The 15375-nt window shown below is 38.5% G+C and overlaps 1 protein-coding gene across 2 annotated transcripts in view; it reads left to right on the plus strand.

Moving 5' to 3' along the window:
• Positions 1-355: 355 nt before the first annotated feature.
• sox14 (SRY-box transcription factor 14) overlaps positions 356-15375 on the plus strand; it is a 131099-nt gene continuing 116079 nt past the window's right edge. For both annotated transcript variants that reach the window (XR_013296494.1, XM_077585056.1), the window contains exons 1-2: positions 356-583; positions 2246-2545. The gene's annotated coding sequence lies outside the window, so the exon portion shown is untranslated. The remainder of the gene's footprint in view (positions 584-2245; positions 2546-15375) is intronic.

Consider the following 15375-nt stretch of genomic DNA (forward strand, 5'->3'; position numbering starts at 1 on the left):
TGCTGCTTGATGTAGCTTCAAGAAACAAATGTTTTAAAAATGCATATTCACCGTAACACTAATGCTAATTCCCATTAGCCTATCTATAGCCTTTTGGATTGTATTTTAGCATTTAGAGAGGTTAAATTATAGGTTTGATTGAACGGTTTGTGTTGAAATATCGCTGGTTAACTTGTGTTTTCTTGTATGCACTATTTGTGTATTATCTTGCTGCTTAGCTTCTAGTTGTTTATCTAAGTTTTTATTTTATTTTATTTTTTTAACCAATCACATTTTAGATTCAAAACTGCACTTTTGGGAGGGCAAAGAGTGACGTCGTCATTTTTGCATCCTCTGATTGGTTGATCGCAGCTGCTCCAAACGGTTTCAAAATTTCAGGCAGGTGACTGCAGGAGGGGACAAATGCCGGACATTTATTAAAAGTTCTTTTTTAGGGGAACTTTTCTACCAAAACTGGACATTGGGAGGATAGGTCGGCCAAATTATTGATTTATTTCCCCCTCCCAAAGAAGCAACATCTAGCTAGCTCCGACTAGCCAACACAGCTAGCTAGAGAATCCTGTGTCTATTAAAAAAAAATCTGGTAGGTACAAAACATTTTATTTGGTTGTGTTTTGTCATGTTATTAGATAAATATTGATTGTATTATTTTTGAAACATGCACACACAGTCTGTCGCAATGTAAAGGCATAAATAAATGCAGCTACAGTTGTCGTCCACAAGAGGGTGCCAAAGAACGCATTGAATGACAGGCAGAAAACAAAATGTGCGTTTTATGTTTGAGCTCTTGCTGTGAGGCGTAATCACGACACAATTAAGATAATTTGCCAGCGACGGCTGGTGGCAAGAAAAGTAATTTGGTCGCCCGTAAATTGTAATGTGACGCGTGGCTGTCAGATGAAGATAAAACAGCTGATTGTGACCCAATTGTCTCAGCTAAATAACTATTTGGAGACATCCGGGGGCCCTCAGGGCCTGATTTTGTTCCCTCTGAGCTTGTCCACTTTAGATACACTTGAGTTTTTTTTTTTCTTAAACTTCTTCTTTTTTTTTCTTTTTTTTTTTTTTAAAAAACTCATCTTCTTCTTGTGGCTTATGTGTTTTCAGGAACTTAAAGAGGATACTTGACTGATTTAGCCATTTTCAGCTGTGGGTAGTTAATATTTTGTCTATAATTAATTTGATAACTTCATTCTTTTGTTCATGTGCAAGCAATACCTTTAAAAAAAACACTTGCCACTAGCTGTGGACAGAAAATGACATCACAGGTGCTCAGAGCTCAGGTCATGACCAATCACGGCTCACCTGCTGTGTTTGGTCATGTGACATTCGCAAACTAGGCCAAGATTGGTCATTATCTGATCCCTCAGCACACGTGATGTCATTTTCTGTCGACAGCAGGCGGTCAAATGTGTTTTTAAAGGTATTAATTGTACATGGAAAAATAATGAAATTATCAAATTAATTACTGACAACATATTTACTTGAGTCCATGTATGATCAATTTACACTGAAAACATACTAAAAAGTATATTACGGCAAATACACTAGTAGAAAAATGTTACAAATATTATGACAAAATAAATGAAATATACCCAAAATAAAAAAATTGGGAAAATATATGAAAATATTTAAATATTAAGGGACAAAAATAGGAATTAGAAAATGGTTAGGAAAAAAAAGTAATTGTGGACAAATAAATTTAATTAAATGGCATTGTATTTAGTTTATTAAAAACATACTAATTCAATTGTTGACGTCTATTGTTATTTCATCCACTAGATGGCAGTGACACTTCAGCAATTGCTGATGTCTTCCTCTAGTCAAGTGCTCGCCTGCATCATCTTTCACTCTTTCAATGGCTTTTGATTCCACAGAGTGACTGATTAGCATGACTGAATTTGTATTGTCATTCCAAGAGCCACTTGAGAACTCTGCTTTTAAAGAAAAAAATATCTATCTATCTATCTATCTATCTATCTATCTATCTATCTATCTATCTATCTATCTATCTATCTATCTATCTATCTATCTATCTATCTATCTATCTATCTATCTATCTATCTATCTATCTAATAATAGTAATCAAGTTACATTACTTGAAAATGTATGGTACTCGGATTACATTACGAGTAACTACGTTTTAACAGGTAACTGGGAAATGTTTTGAGAAAGTATTTGTTAGATATAGAGTCATTGTATTTCCCCCCCCAAAAAAGACTCTTATGTTTGTTTGTAATGTCAGCCACATGTAGGGTTCGAGAGGCGATAGAGAAGTGACAATCTTCAGCCATGATCCTCGTTCTTGACCTTTGTCATCCGGTGGCATCATGTGACAGCGGCAGCGAGGAGGATGACATGTCGCCCTTTCGTGTTGGCTGTCAGGCGAGTCGCAGTATTTGTGGCACCGTGGGCCGCCGCTCGCTTTTGGAAGCGGAGCTGTGGTTACTCGGGCCGGATTGAGGGCAAATCTCCAGCGTGGGCGGCGATAAGTCTTATCTGCTGTCGGAGGCGCTGCAGAGAGAAGAAGAAGAATGTCACTCAGGTGAGAGCATGCACACACCTCCATGACTTCTGACACACACGTACATACTCGTACACACGTCATGGTTTCTGTGTGTTGTGGGGACTGGAGAGGCTCTTTAGCGCTCTCTGGTGGACAATGGTTGTAATGTTTTTTTTGTTTTTTTTCACGCCCTGCGTTGCTTGGGGTGGTCGGGGGTCATCACAAAGTCCCTGAGCAAATGGAACTGTGGATGGGATGGATATTTTATCACCAGTAGAGTTTTTAGCTTGTTCTAGCTTTTTAAAAATGATAATTTTTTATCTGGGCTTGGGACCAGCAGTGGTTGAGAATCGGCAAATAGTAGGGCTGGGTTTAAAAACATTGAATAATTGATATTATTATTATTTTATATTCCCCCACCCTCCCATAAATTCTCAAGAAAATATCATTTTAAAGGCCATTTTTAAAATTCGTATCTTATTGTTTTTTTTTAAATTTACTGTTCACATGTATTTTTCTCACATTTATAAAGACCTGACTTATTAATTATTTTTTTAAAAGCTGTTTCCATTTTGCAGCAATTAGCATGAGAATATAGGTAAATTTCATCATTATGCACAAATCTGTTTAAAACGGTTGGAAAATAGCTTTTTTGCAACATGGCCCTGGTTGATCTCTTATTCTCTGCTACCACCTGCTATTTGTAATAACTACTATTGCTTTAAGCATTCATCTTCAGTTCAGAGTCTACATCAAAGCCTTCTGTATGCTCTAGCATAAAAAATAAAAAAACATACAAAACGTATAAAAACGTTTTTGGGACCATGTCAATATTTAAAATAATAATAAATAATCTATATCGGATTTAATTGAATCGAGTTCACTGGATTTTGACTGATTTTGCAAGGCCCACAGAATATTGTTTTATTGCAATAAAAACATAGACCCTACCATAGGAAAGATTAGAGTCTCTTCTTTCATCAGGAATTAATAAATTAAAAAAAATCAGTTTTCTGTTTCCATTTTGCAGCAATTAGCATGAGAATATAGGTAACTTTCATCATTATGCACAAATCTGTTTAAAACGGTTGGAAAATAGCTTTTTTGCACCATGGCCCTGGTTGATCTCTTATTCTCTGCTACCACCTGCTATTTGTAATAACTACTATTGCTTTAAGCATTCTCTTCAGTTCATAGTCTACATCAAAGCCTTCTGTATGCTCTAGCATAAAAAAAACATACAAAACGTATAAAAACGTTTTTGGGACCATGTCAATATTTAAAATAATAATAAATAATCTATATCGGATTTAATTGAATCGAGTTCACTGGATTTTGACTGATTTTGCAAGGCCCACAGAATATTGTTTTATTGCAATAAAAACATGGACCCTACCATAGGAAAGATTAGAGTCTCTTCTATCATCAGGAATTAATAAATTAAAAAAAATCAGTTTTCTGTTTCCATTTTGCAGCAATTAGCATGAGAATATAGGTAACTTTCATCATTATGCACAAATCTGTTTAAAACGGTTGGAAAATAGCTTTTTTGCAACATGGCCCTGGTTGATCTCTTATTCTCTGCTACCACCTGCTATTTGTAATAACTACTATTGCTTTAAGCATTCATCTTCAGTTCAGAGTCTACATCAAAGCCTTCTGTATGCTCTAGCATAAAAAATAAAAAAACATACAAAACGTATAAAAACGTTTTTGGGACCATGTCAATATTTAAAATAATAATAAATAATCTATATCGGATTTAATTGAATCGAGTTCACTGGATTTTGACTGATTTTGCAAGGCCCACAGAATATTGTTTTATTGCAATAAAAACATAGACCCTACCATAGGAAAGATTAGAGTCTCTTCTTTCATCAGGAATTAATAAATTAAAAAAAATCAGTTTTCTGTTTCCATTTTGCAGCAATTAGCATGAGAATATAGGTAACTTTCATCATTATGCACAAATCTGTTTAAAACGGTTGGAAAATAGCTTTTTTGCACCATGGCCCTGGTTGATCTCTTATTCTCTGCTACCACCTGCTATTTGTAATAACTACTATTGCTTTAAGCATTCTCTTCAGTTCATAGTCTACATCAAAGCCTTCTGTATGCTCTAGCATAAAAAAAACATACAAAACGTATAAAAACGTTTTTGGGACCATGTCAATATTTAAAATAATAATAAATAATCTATATCGGATTTAATTGAATCGAGTTCACTGGATTTTGACTGATTTTGCAAGGCCCACAGAATATTGTTTTATTGCAATAAAAACATGGACCCTACCATAGGAAAGATTAGAGTCTCTTCTATCATCAGGAATTAATAAATTAAAAAAAATCAGTTTTCTGTTTCCATTTTGCAGCAATTAGCATGAGAATATAGGTAACTTTCATCATTATGCACAAATCTGTTTAAAACGGTTGGAAAATAGCTTTTTTGCAACATGGCCCTGGTTGATCTCTTATTCTCTGCTACCACCTGCTATTTGTAATAACTACTATTGCTTTAAGCATTCTTAAAGCGTTCAGCGTCTACATCAAAGCCTTCTGTATGCTCTAGCATAAAAAAACAACATACAAAACGTATAAAAACGTCTTTGGGACCATGTCAATATTTAAAATAATAATAAATAATCTATATCGGATTGAAGTGAATTGAATCCAATCAGGAAGTCGAAATCGAATTGATTGAGGAAGTTAGTCGATACCCAGCACCTAGCAAATAGTGTCGTAGTAATGTTTAATCGGCGATAGTATTCTGTGGGGGTCCTTGGAAAAATATCTGCCCCGAACCCACAAAGTTAGAGAGAGCCTGTTTTTAAAGCAGATCATTTATCCTTGATGTCCTCGCCCTTGGCGGCGTCCTCCCTGCGAGTCGCACGTACACACAGCAAACTTTCCGCAACATTTTGCAAAGGCAACTTTTCTTTGGACTTTTTACGAGAGCGACTCCATTGTCAGGCACAAAAGGGTGCGCGCGTCTAATAAAAGGCGCCATTCAGCCGCGTTCACGTGGCTTGGTCTCGTGTTTGTTGCGAGCGCTCCAAGGTCCCTCACGTCGACGTGAATGGGCGGATTGTTTGATGTCCATTGTGGCGTTATTCCCCTGGCCAGGTAGCGTTGAGAATGGCGCTTTTCTTCCCGCCGTTCTTGATCCACAATATTGGCAAACGCTCCTTAATTCCCGTCCCTAACTTGGGCTTGCAAGTCTTTGACGGGTTCCGGGGCTGAATGGCGGCCCAGTGTTGTCGCGGCGCCACAGACTCAATAAACGCCGGTGATTTATTCAAGGGAGAGACGTGGGACACAACAGTGTATTTTTTTTTTTGACTAAGGATGCTTTATTTTCCCGCCACACAAGGCAAAACACATTTGCGGCCGCTCAGTTCTTTGTGTACGCACAAAAGGAAGTCAATTGGTGTATTACAAGAGTACGTTTCGATTCATGCATTCAACTTAACTTCATTATTTGTATTCACATAATATCATGGAAGTTACTTTTGAAAACGTTAATCTTTAGATTCTCACATTTAAAAGTTTCTTTAGTAAAGCTCAAATTAATATTAATCCCGTACCCTCCTTATGCTAACTCATTTCACTTTTGCACGTTCCTTTATTAACCATAACCCTAACTTTATAATACTAACCTAAACTTAAGACAAACATCCTGACAACCCTACCCCTAACTCTAACCTCAATCCGTTACCCCAATCCTAACTTTTACTCGCCCACCAACATTTTCAGAAACGGGCAGATGACTAAACTTGACAAAGTAGTTTGCGATTAAAAAAAAACAAAAACATTTTGTCATTTGTTTGGGGGGGGGGGGGGAGCAGCCGTCTCAGTATACATCCAACCTATCAACCTAAAACAATAATAATTTAAAAAAATAATAGAAAACGGAAGCTGAGGCACCTGATAATTGCAGAATTAGCGTTTTAATTAGCATTAGCATTTCATTTTTTTTTTTTTCTTGACTGGTGTGTTTATCACTTCTTGTCGATTTTTAACGATGATTGTACGCTACGAAAACCATAACTTCAAACGGCTACCATTTAGAGTTCTCGTAACGTGTCATTACGAAAAAAGTCATGCTAGCAACCTAGCAGCTAAGCTAATGTCAACTTGTTTACAGTGCTGACGCTAGCTTGGTTTTGCTAGCACTGCTGGATGTGCCTTTTCTGTGATCATTTCAATCAATCAAACTTTATTTATAAAGCACCTTTACTTGCATTCAAATGCAACTAAAGGTGCTGAACCATTAAAACATCCATAAAAAGAAAACCCACGATTACACACTTTTTTTGGTCAGAGAGTCGAGGTTTGGGAAAGGATTTGCAGAATGAGACAACTGTACCTTCAAATCTTGGTAAACTGCTTTTAATTTCACACTGGGTGGGTGGGCAGGTCATTGCAGACGTACACGTTTTTATACAAGGTTTAAAAAAGTCAAGTTTGCACAATATGTCCCCTTTCAAATCAATCTTTTTCAATGGTTTTGTTTGTTTGCTGAGCGTCGACGTTTGACGGCTGTCAGGCCTCGTTCGGGATTAAGGGCAGCATCAGACACATTTGTCCTTTCTTGCTTTTGTGCCCCCCCCCCCCCCCCCATTTATATATATATATCTATATATATATATATATTTTTTTTTTTTGTAGTTATCACCGTCTGAAATATAATTTTTATCGGACTGACAGTTTCCTCAAAGTCGCGGCGCGCCGCACGGGGATATTCATTACTTTTTGTGGACCTGCCGTCAAGTCATCTCCCGTCATATCTCATCTCTCTCAGAAAAGCACTTTTTATTTATTTTTTATTTATTTTTCTCACAATCCTAACCCCCCATCCCCCCCCCCCCTGCTTTTACTTTGCTATGACCTTCCCGCTTAAATTGCTTGGCTTGTGTTATTCAGCGTTTGAGATTTACCCGGGTGAGAATATTGCGGTTGAGGATTTCCCGCCCTCTTAGCTGCCCAATAACTTGTGACAGGAATTCCGCCATGCAGGCGCTTGTTTGTATTCCCGCAGCTTAGGTGCAGATGATGGGAGGCTGGACTGCACGACACGCGTTCTGTTACCTCTCGTGCGGAAAAGTACTCGGGGAAAGTATTCCCCGATATTGACGTGCGGTGTATATGCCTTGCCGGTACAGTACGCCGATCAATATTTTCAACGAGGGTAAATAAATCAATAAAAAAATGAAAATAAAAACTGCCAGTATGTGGAGGTCGACTGTCTATACTCTATCTTCAATGTATTAATTTCTTTTTAGTAGGAGTGTCAAGCGATTTTTTTAACTTCAATAGTTAACTCGCAATTAATCACACATTTTACATCTATTCTAAATGCATTGACAATAAAATTAGAGCTGTCAAACGATAAAAAAAATTTAATCAGCTAAAAGATCATCTGCGGTCCAAATTAATACATAATTAATGCGATAATTTTTTTAAGATTAATAAGTTAACGCTTTAACTTTGACTTTACTCGTTTTTATACTCTCGTTAACATAAAAGTGGGACAAAAAATGTTAAACTAATAGAAATATGGCAGCAATGTCATAATTCATAAAAGTGAGTTACAATTAAAAAGATGTACTGTGAAAAAAACTAATGTGATATTCTTTTGTGTTGAGGTCATTTTTCTGCCACTAGATGGCATGATTGCATTTTCAAGACATTGATGTCAGCTCAGTGCATTTTTCTTTTCACATTCAGAGCTAATCTTTAACATGAAGTAACTTGTGAAATTCTGCACATTTTTTTTTTTAAAAATTGTAAAATACAACTTGACCCCAGTCTCCACAAATATTTGCGTTATTATTAAATTAATTACTGCTAAATTTTGACGTGGACGTGTCTGCTGCTGCGACGTGAATTCCACCCAGTGCAGGCTTTCCAAGTAAGGGGCAGTCATTAATCGCGCATAAAAAAAAATATAGTGGCATTTAACTTAATTAACTCAAAATTTACGCACAAATTTTGTCACACCAAATTTTTAGTACAACCGTATTTTACGTAAATTGAGTTAATCGCACATCGTAGTTTATATAAATCAAATGGTACGCGCACACACTCTCTGTCACTCTTTGGCGCTTTGTCATATTTTACATTCAAGTGGAGGTCATGACCCACCAGGCTGGCCCCGCCCACTAATGTCTCTATGAAATGTCCGCATTAATAGCCCTTTTGGGCCTCATTCAAAGCACTTCACCTCTTGTCTTGTCAAATGTGCAACGCGTGCGCCCGCCATAATAGTCCCGATAATCATCGGCAGTGTGGCACTGCTTGTCCATTTGCTGCCTTTAATCTTTCTTCATTAGTTCCCAATTTGGCAGAAATTTGCTCGTAATGTCTCTCCGCCTCTCCCCGATGGAACTCTTTGACTCCCTTCCCCCCCCCCCGACCCTCGCCGCCGCTTTCATCTGGCAGGCGGGAGGGTAATTGGGTGCGTAAACACGCAGGTCACGGACAGACGGGGGCGTCCGTCCGGGATGCCGTCGCCAGACGACGCCTTGGTAGGTAAATCTGCGCATTTGTGTTATTCGCCGGAACGACGGGAATTGACCCGTCGGGCCACACTTGGCAAATGTGATTGTGCCGGGTCTTTGGGGGGTCACGCTACGCCCGCGCTGTTGTGCAATTTATTTGGATGTCTTACATGAAACGTTTCGCTCCAGCTGTAATTCTGTTTGTAGCATTTGACAAAACTTTGCTGGGAAATTGGCCATGTGGAAGGAGGATGGGTGGGGCTGTGCGGTGTTTGTGACCGTTGCAAATGAAGGGGAATAAAACTTTACAACTTGCCTAGTCAGGAAAACTTAAGATTTTTATTGGTCTATTTTTTTTAATTTTTCCAATTATTTTGGTATTCATGTGTAATTTCATATTTTCTATCATGTATTTCATTTACCTTATTTTAAATTTAGTATTTTTTCCTAATGTGTATAATTTTCTTTGCCAAATATTGATGTATTTTTCATCTTTTATTTTTTGCAATTTTTTGTTAATTTTCTACCCTACTTTTTTCCATTTTTTCCTGTTGCAAACTTTAGTTTTTGTTATTATTAATATCATTAAAACGGGAACTTTTGAAAAATTCAGGCCCCCAAGCCTGTTTTCCTGAGCAATATGGATTTTGGTAGACATCTCTATCATGAGCAAACCCACACAAAAAAAAAAAGCTCCAAGAAGCCATGTCTTAAAAAGACACAGGAAATCAGCCATTTTGGTTTGGTTATTTCCAAAGCTCCCTTCCTCCAGAATATATATATATTTTTTTAATTTTTAGCCCCTGACCTACTTGTCACTTGGCAAAATGAAATTTGGTAGACAAAAAGTCGCAAGAAACCATGCTTGAAAAGGAACAGGGAATCAGCAACATTTTGTTTTGAAGCAACCATTTTAACTCATTTCCAGATATCCCTGCTGGAATTTCACCATTAAAAATTCCGCTTCAGTTGCTTCAGTGAAAATGTCTGGGAGTGAATGAGTTAAAGTAAGAAAATGCTTTTAAATTCATCTGAACAATAAATTTCAAGAAAACAGTAAGATACAAAAAAAATAGCCTTTAAAATGCTATTTTCTTATGGATTTATGGGGAAAAAAGGGATATTAAAATACTGGATTCATGGTTTTATGAATCACATCAGGCTAAAAAAAACGAAAATCGATTCGATATCGATTATTCGATTTTTTATTTTTATTTTTTTAAACCGAGCCCTAACGTCTATCATCAGTTGACCCATCAAAAAATTCTCAAGATTCAATGGCTGAAATGTGGGTCACGAAAATCGATTCGATATCGATTATTCGATTTTTTTAAAAAAAAATTTAAACCGAGCCCTAACGTCTATCATCAGTAGACCCATCAAAAAATTCTCAAAAATCAATGGCTGAAATGTGGGTCACTTTTTAGGGTTCTTTCGATAAACCTGAGATTTTGTCCGATTGTGACCAAATTTGGAACCATGTCATGTACTCGATGGATGCGCGACTAAAATAAAAGCCGCATGCATTTTTAGTCATTGCGTTCGTCACGGACACCTCTCAGCCTTAAATGTGTACATACACTATGGTATCGGCAAGGAAGTGCGTGGTATCACTAATGAAAAGTGATGGCAGGCAGACGGCAAGAACGAGGAGGAACTGTTTGGAATTAAGCATTCAGACGAAGAAAAGAGAGCAAGGCAGGAAAAAAGCGGCGAAGATGTCTTCCCGGGTCCTAATCTTTTCGCTGGGAGCGGCGCACACTGGCTTAAGCTTGGCGTTCTTGCCGCTGACAGGTCCCCCACCTGGACAAGCTTGGACAATGTCTGGGCCGTGTCTGGCTTCTTGTGGGAACACTGGCTTAATCAGACGGGCCAAGCGAAGGCAACCTGCCCTATCTGCCTCTCCATTTGCCGGGGAAAATCTGAGAAAAGAGGCTAAAGCTCACTTTCATGCTTGTCTTTCATTCACGGCCTGCACGAGAGCTTATCGAAGACGACCCCCCCCCCCCTTCCCATGCTAACCCCCCCCCCACCCCCAAGCCGCCATCTTCCCTCCTACAAGCATTTTTTTTTTTTTTTTTCCTTGCGAGGATGCTCGACGTAAGTACAGCCCATCTGGCTAAATAGGAATCTCTCCTCGCTGTCACCGCTGCCACATTATGCCCCTGAGGGAACATTCTCTTCATAATATCATAAGCTGCTTAGCGGTGTGCTTCTATTTAAGGCATACATATTAATAGCTATAAGCAAATCATATTGGAAGTCTTCTCTGGCTGTGTCTCGCTGCCTTTTGCTGCTGTTGTGCTGGCTGGCTGTAAGAAGGTGCTAATAACTGCAAGGCCCCTCACACACTGGACCATCTAATCCCGATAAGCGCTCCTCCACGAGGCGGGGGAGGGGGGACGGATCACAAGACCCCCCCCCCCCCCCCCCAAAAAAAAAAAATAGAAGACCACGACTCCCCTTTTTCCTTTCCTTTTTCAAATTGTTGTAATCCGTCTTCCGAGAATTCCAGTTCAACTTCTTGTCATGTGTGTGCAGGAAATCGAGAAGAACATCTTACTCCTTTTGTTTAGTATCCTTATATGCATTTTTTTTTGGGGGGGGGGGGGGATTAAATATGAATTTTATGCAATATAGTCAAGATGCACAAGTACTTACATTTGAATACTACCAGGCATCGATACTTCATAGTGATATTATGTCTTGTAATTATGATGGAAATGTTTTATTTGAACCAAATATTGTTCAAAAACACAATACATAAACTCAGTACTGGTATCGGTGCATCCTTAATACACAGTATATGAAAATATAAAATAGTTTTTCATCATTTTTATTTGTGCATGTTTTATAGTCTACTTTTATTTTTCATTATATATTTTATTATTTTTGTGCTACCTATGTATTTTTTACTTGAATTGTGCTTTATTTTAGTGTATTTTTTAATTATATAAATATATATTTTAAATGATGGCATTATATTTCTTTATTTTATATATACTAGTTTTTATTTTCTGTACTTTTAAACTTACCAATAGTATTTATGTTTTTATTTATAGTTTTCATATTTGTTCAAAATATGTCAATTATTCAATTGTTGAAATCGGAAATTATACAATAGTCCTTAATGCATTTTTCTGTAAAATAATATTGACGAATGAAGTATTCATTTAATTGTTTTAAACAAATCTAAATGTGTGCAGTACAATTTTAAAACTGTGCTTATCATATTACATGACTCACACTAGCAATTGTAATTACTGATTTTACATTTTCAAAAGTTCTGAATGCAAGTTGATATATAATATATAATGCATGTTGACATTTACACAAATGACCCCTTTTGTTTTAAAACATGACATTGCATGATAAAAATCCCTGTTATGATGTTGCATAAATGCCAGTTATGCTCTCAGTCAATCCCATAAACACGATACAGTACAGCACATTTGCATTTTGTGCAGAAGAAAGTGCTTTTTTTTTTTTTGGGACGTGATGCTTTTGGAGGTTTTTGCAGTACTCCTGGCGTGCAGTAGGGGGTGCTACTGCCTTGCAAGGCCGCCTTTTTGCGTGTATGTTGCTAAGGTAGCAGCAGCATCAGCAGCAGCAGCAGGCTGAGCCTCGATGAGTGCTTCAATTGTGGGGATATTTCCCCCCTCTAAGCCTCGCGCTTGACAGCAACACAGTGCACTTATTTAAAGCAATTTCAAACATGTCTTGTCTGACAAGTTTTAAATCCCGCTTAACAGCCCGTAACAGCCAGCAGTTTACTGTCACAATTAAAGAAGAGCCGGCGTGCTCAAAAGAGGCGAAGCAGGGGGGCTGAAGGAGCGATTGGGGTGTGGGGGGGTGATCACTTTCACTCTGTTCGGCGAGCTTGTTTAGACAGGGCGTGCCGGCTGCGTTTACCTGACCAATTTCATCGTCATCGTTATTGTTGTCGTGTTAGTCTATTAATGTGACCTTTTTTTAAGGTAATTCTTCTAAAAACGATATTCATTTTAGAGATTCGTTATTGCATTTTATTTGATGTATTTTTTTATATCATTTTATTTTACTGTTATCCCCCCTCCTTTTTTTTATGTGTGTATTATATTTTGTTTCAGTGCCCAAAACTTAACTTCATCGTAAGTTGTAGAAAATAAATTAGCAAAGGCAAACAAAATTGTTATGTTAGTTTGTTTATAAGATAGCACTATTATACAGAAAGGATGTGTGCACCATTTATTACTTGGTTGGTTAGTTAATTGGGTTGTAGGTTAGTTGGTTAGTACCCTGCCACAGTTTGGGTTTAGCTATTGATGCTAGCTAGCTAGTTAGCTCCCTAGCAGTTAAATGAGCACCATGGGAGCTAGCTAAGGAGCTAGCTAGCTAGTACCCGGGGCTAAAGCCAAACTGTGGCAGGATTTTTACTTTCTGGACCTGAATTTGCCACCTCTGCCAACAAGATGCCACCAGATGGCGAGCAAGCAATTCTGTTATTGCACAATAGCACTTAATTAGGCTATTTTTTTCCGGCAAATACGGTAGGGTTAGGTAAAAAAAAAAAGAGAAAGCAAAAAGGGACAAGTTTGCAAATACCAAAGCGTGGGTCCACTGACAGTTTACTCTTCTTTTATTTGAAGGATTTTCTCTCCAAACTTGATCATGATTTGATTGCGATGGTTGATGGCATTTTTTTCCTTTTAACGCGGGCCTGCCTTCCTGCCTTTTTGCGCTGGCGACCCGCACAGATGGACTCCCCCCCACCCCTGTGCTCGGATTCCTGGTGCGTTATCGCAGCCCCAAAGAAGAAAACAACAAACCAGCAAATGTAACAATCTGGGCCCTGTCCTCCTTGGGCGGCGATAAGCGCAGCGCTACGTGTTGTTGCTGTGTGAAAGACACCCTTTATCGGCTCATGCCTCGGCCGCGTGCTTAGTCTAGTCAGCCGGGGAAATATGACGGGAATCTTGATAGGGAAGCGGGCTCCCATCTCACCGTCATCCGTGTTTATGCGCCGCCTTTCTCGGGGGGCCAAACATGTCAACAGTGTCGCGGGAAGCGAGAGGTGTCGTCTCGCGCAAACAACACAATGCGGCAGGATGGCTAGCGGCGGGAAAAACATCAAGAATGTTACAGTGCTGACTTGCTGTACTGCTGTTGACATGAGGTGAAAGTGGAAATGGTATTTCGTCAGTTAGTCATTCAGCAGTAAGAAAACGGCAGCAGAATTATTTCAAACATTTGAACACAATGATGATTTTAATTGGCCGCATTGCACAAACACAATATCCAGAATCTTATCTAGCTAGCAGTAATATGAAAAAAAAACAACAACTATATCCATGCTAGTCAGCTGCATAGGAAAAAAACTAGGCTTATCCACAATTTTATTTAGTCAGCAGTAATAAGCTAAAATTAAATCCACAAGTTATTTAGATCAGAACGTAACACGAATGAGTTGGTTAGCTGTAAGCTAACAAAATGTAAGCTAGCAAAACCTTTAGCCACAATGTTTAGTCAACAGTACTGTACAAAAAAAACATAGCCACATCGTTATTTAGTCAGTAGTATTTTACAAAATCGATGTACAATGTTTTTTTCTAATCTGTTGTGCTAAACATATCCATGCTGGCCAACGGTATTACGCAAAAATGACATCAGCAATGTTAATAGACAGAAGTGCAGTGGGACTGGGATTGAGCCTTGCTGTGAAAAATTGACATTTCCCAAAAAGGCAACAGGGCTGTACTATGATTAAATGCAGCTCCTCCCCTCACTTCAACATAGTTCTTTGCCACCAAGATGATACCAAAGCAATACTCTTATATTAGACATGCTAGTGAGCTATGAGCTACTTAGTTAGCAGCATGATATAAACAACAATGGCTGACTACCACAAACTTTCTAAGTACCACACACACACACACACAAACAAAGCCCCAGAGAGTTACATATGGAGCGCTTTGTGACTTCCAGGTTCTGTCACCGATCCCTGGAGGAGGTCTTATTTTGCCACCATCTGGCTTTAGAAGCCGAGCGAACGGCGATGCGGGTATTTGCAGGCAGGATAAAGGAGATGCTATCCCGGGCTAAATGAGGGAAGCTTCACGCGGCATAATGAAGGGTAGCTGATGCGTATCTAAAGGGAAATGGGCCGGGTATGTAGTGTTTATCATCCGCTGCGAGCACGAGGCCCCACATGAGGGCCCCGTGGCTATCAGGGACATCGCTTTTGATTCTTGTTTTATCTGCAAGCGTTGAGAAAAATGTGACACATTGCATTCCAGTGCACACATCATAATAGATGCACAAGCAAGACCAAGAGGAGACGACACTTTGCAAAAAAACAAGTTTACCTTAGTGTATAGAATCGTATCGTTC

This window comes from Vanacampus margaritifer, chromosome 13 (assembly GCF_051991255.1).
Source record: "Vanacampus margaritifer isolate UIUO_Vmar chromosome 13, RoL_Vmar_1.0, whole genome shotgun sequence".
Lineage (NCBI taxonomy): Eukaryota > Metazoa > Chordata > Actinopteri > Syngnathiformes > Syngnathidae > Vanacampus > Vanacampus margaritifer.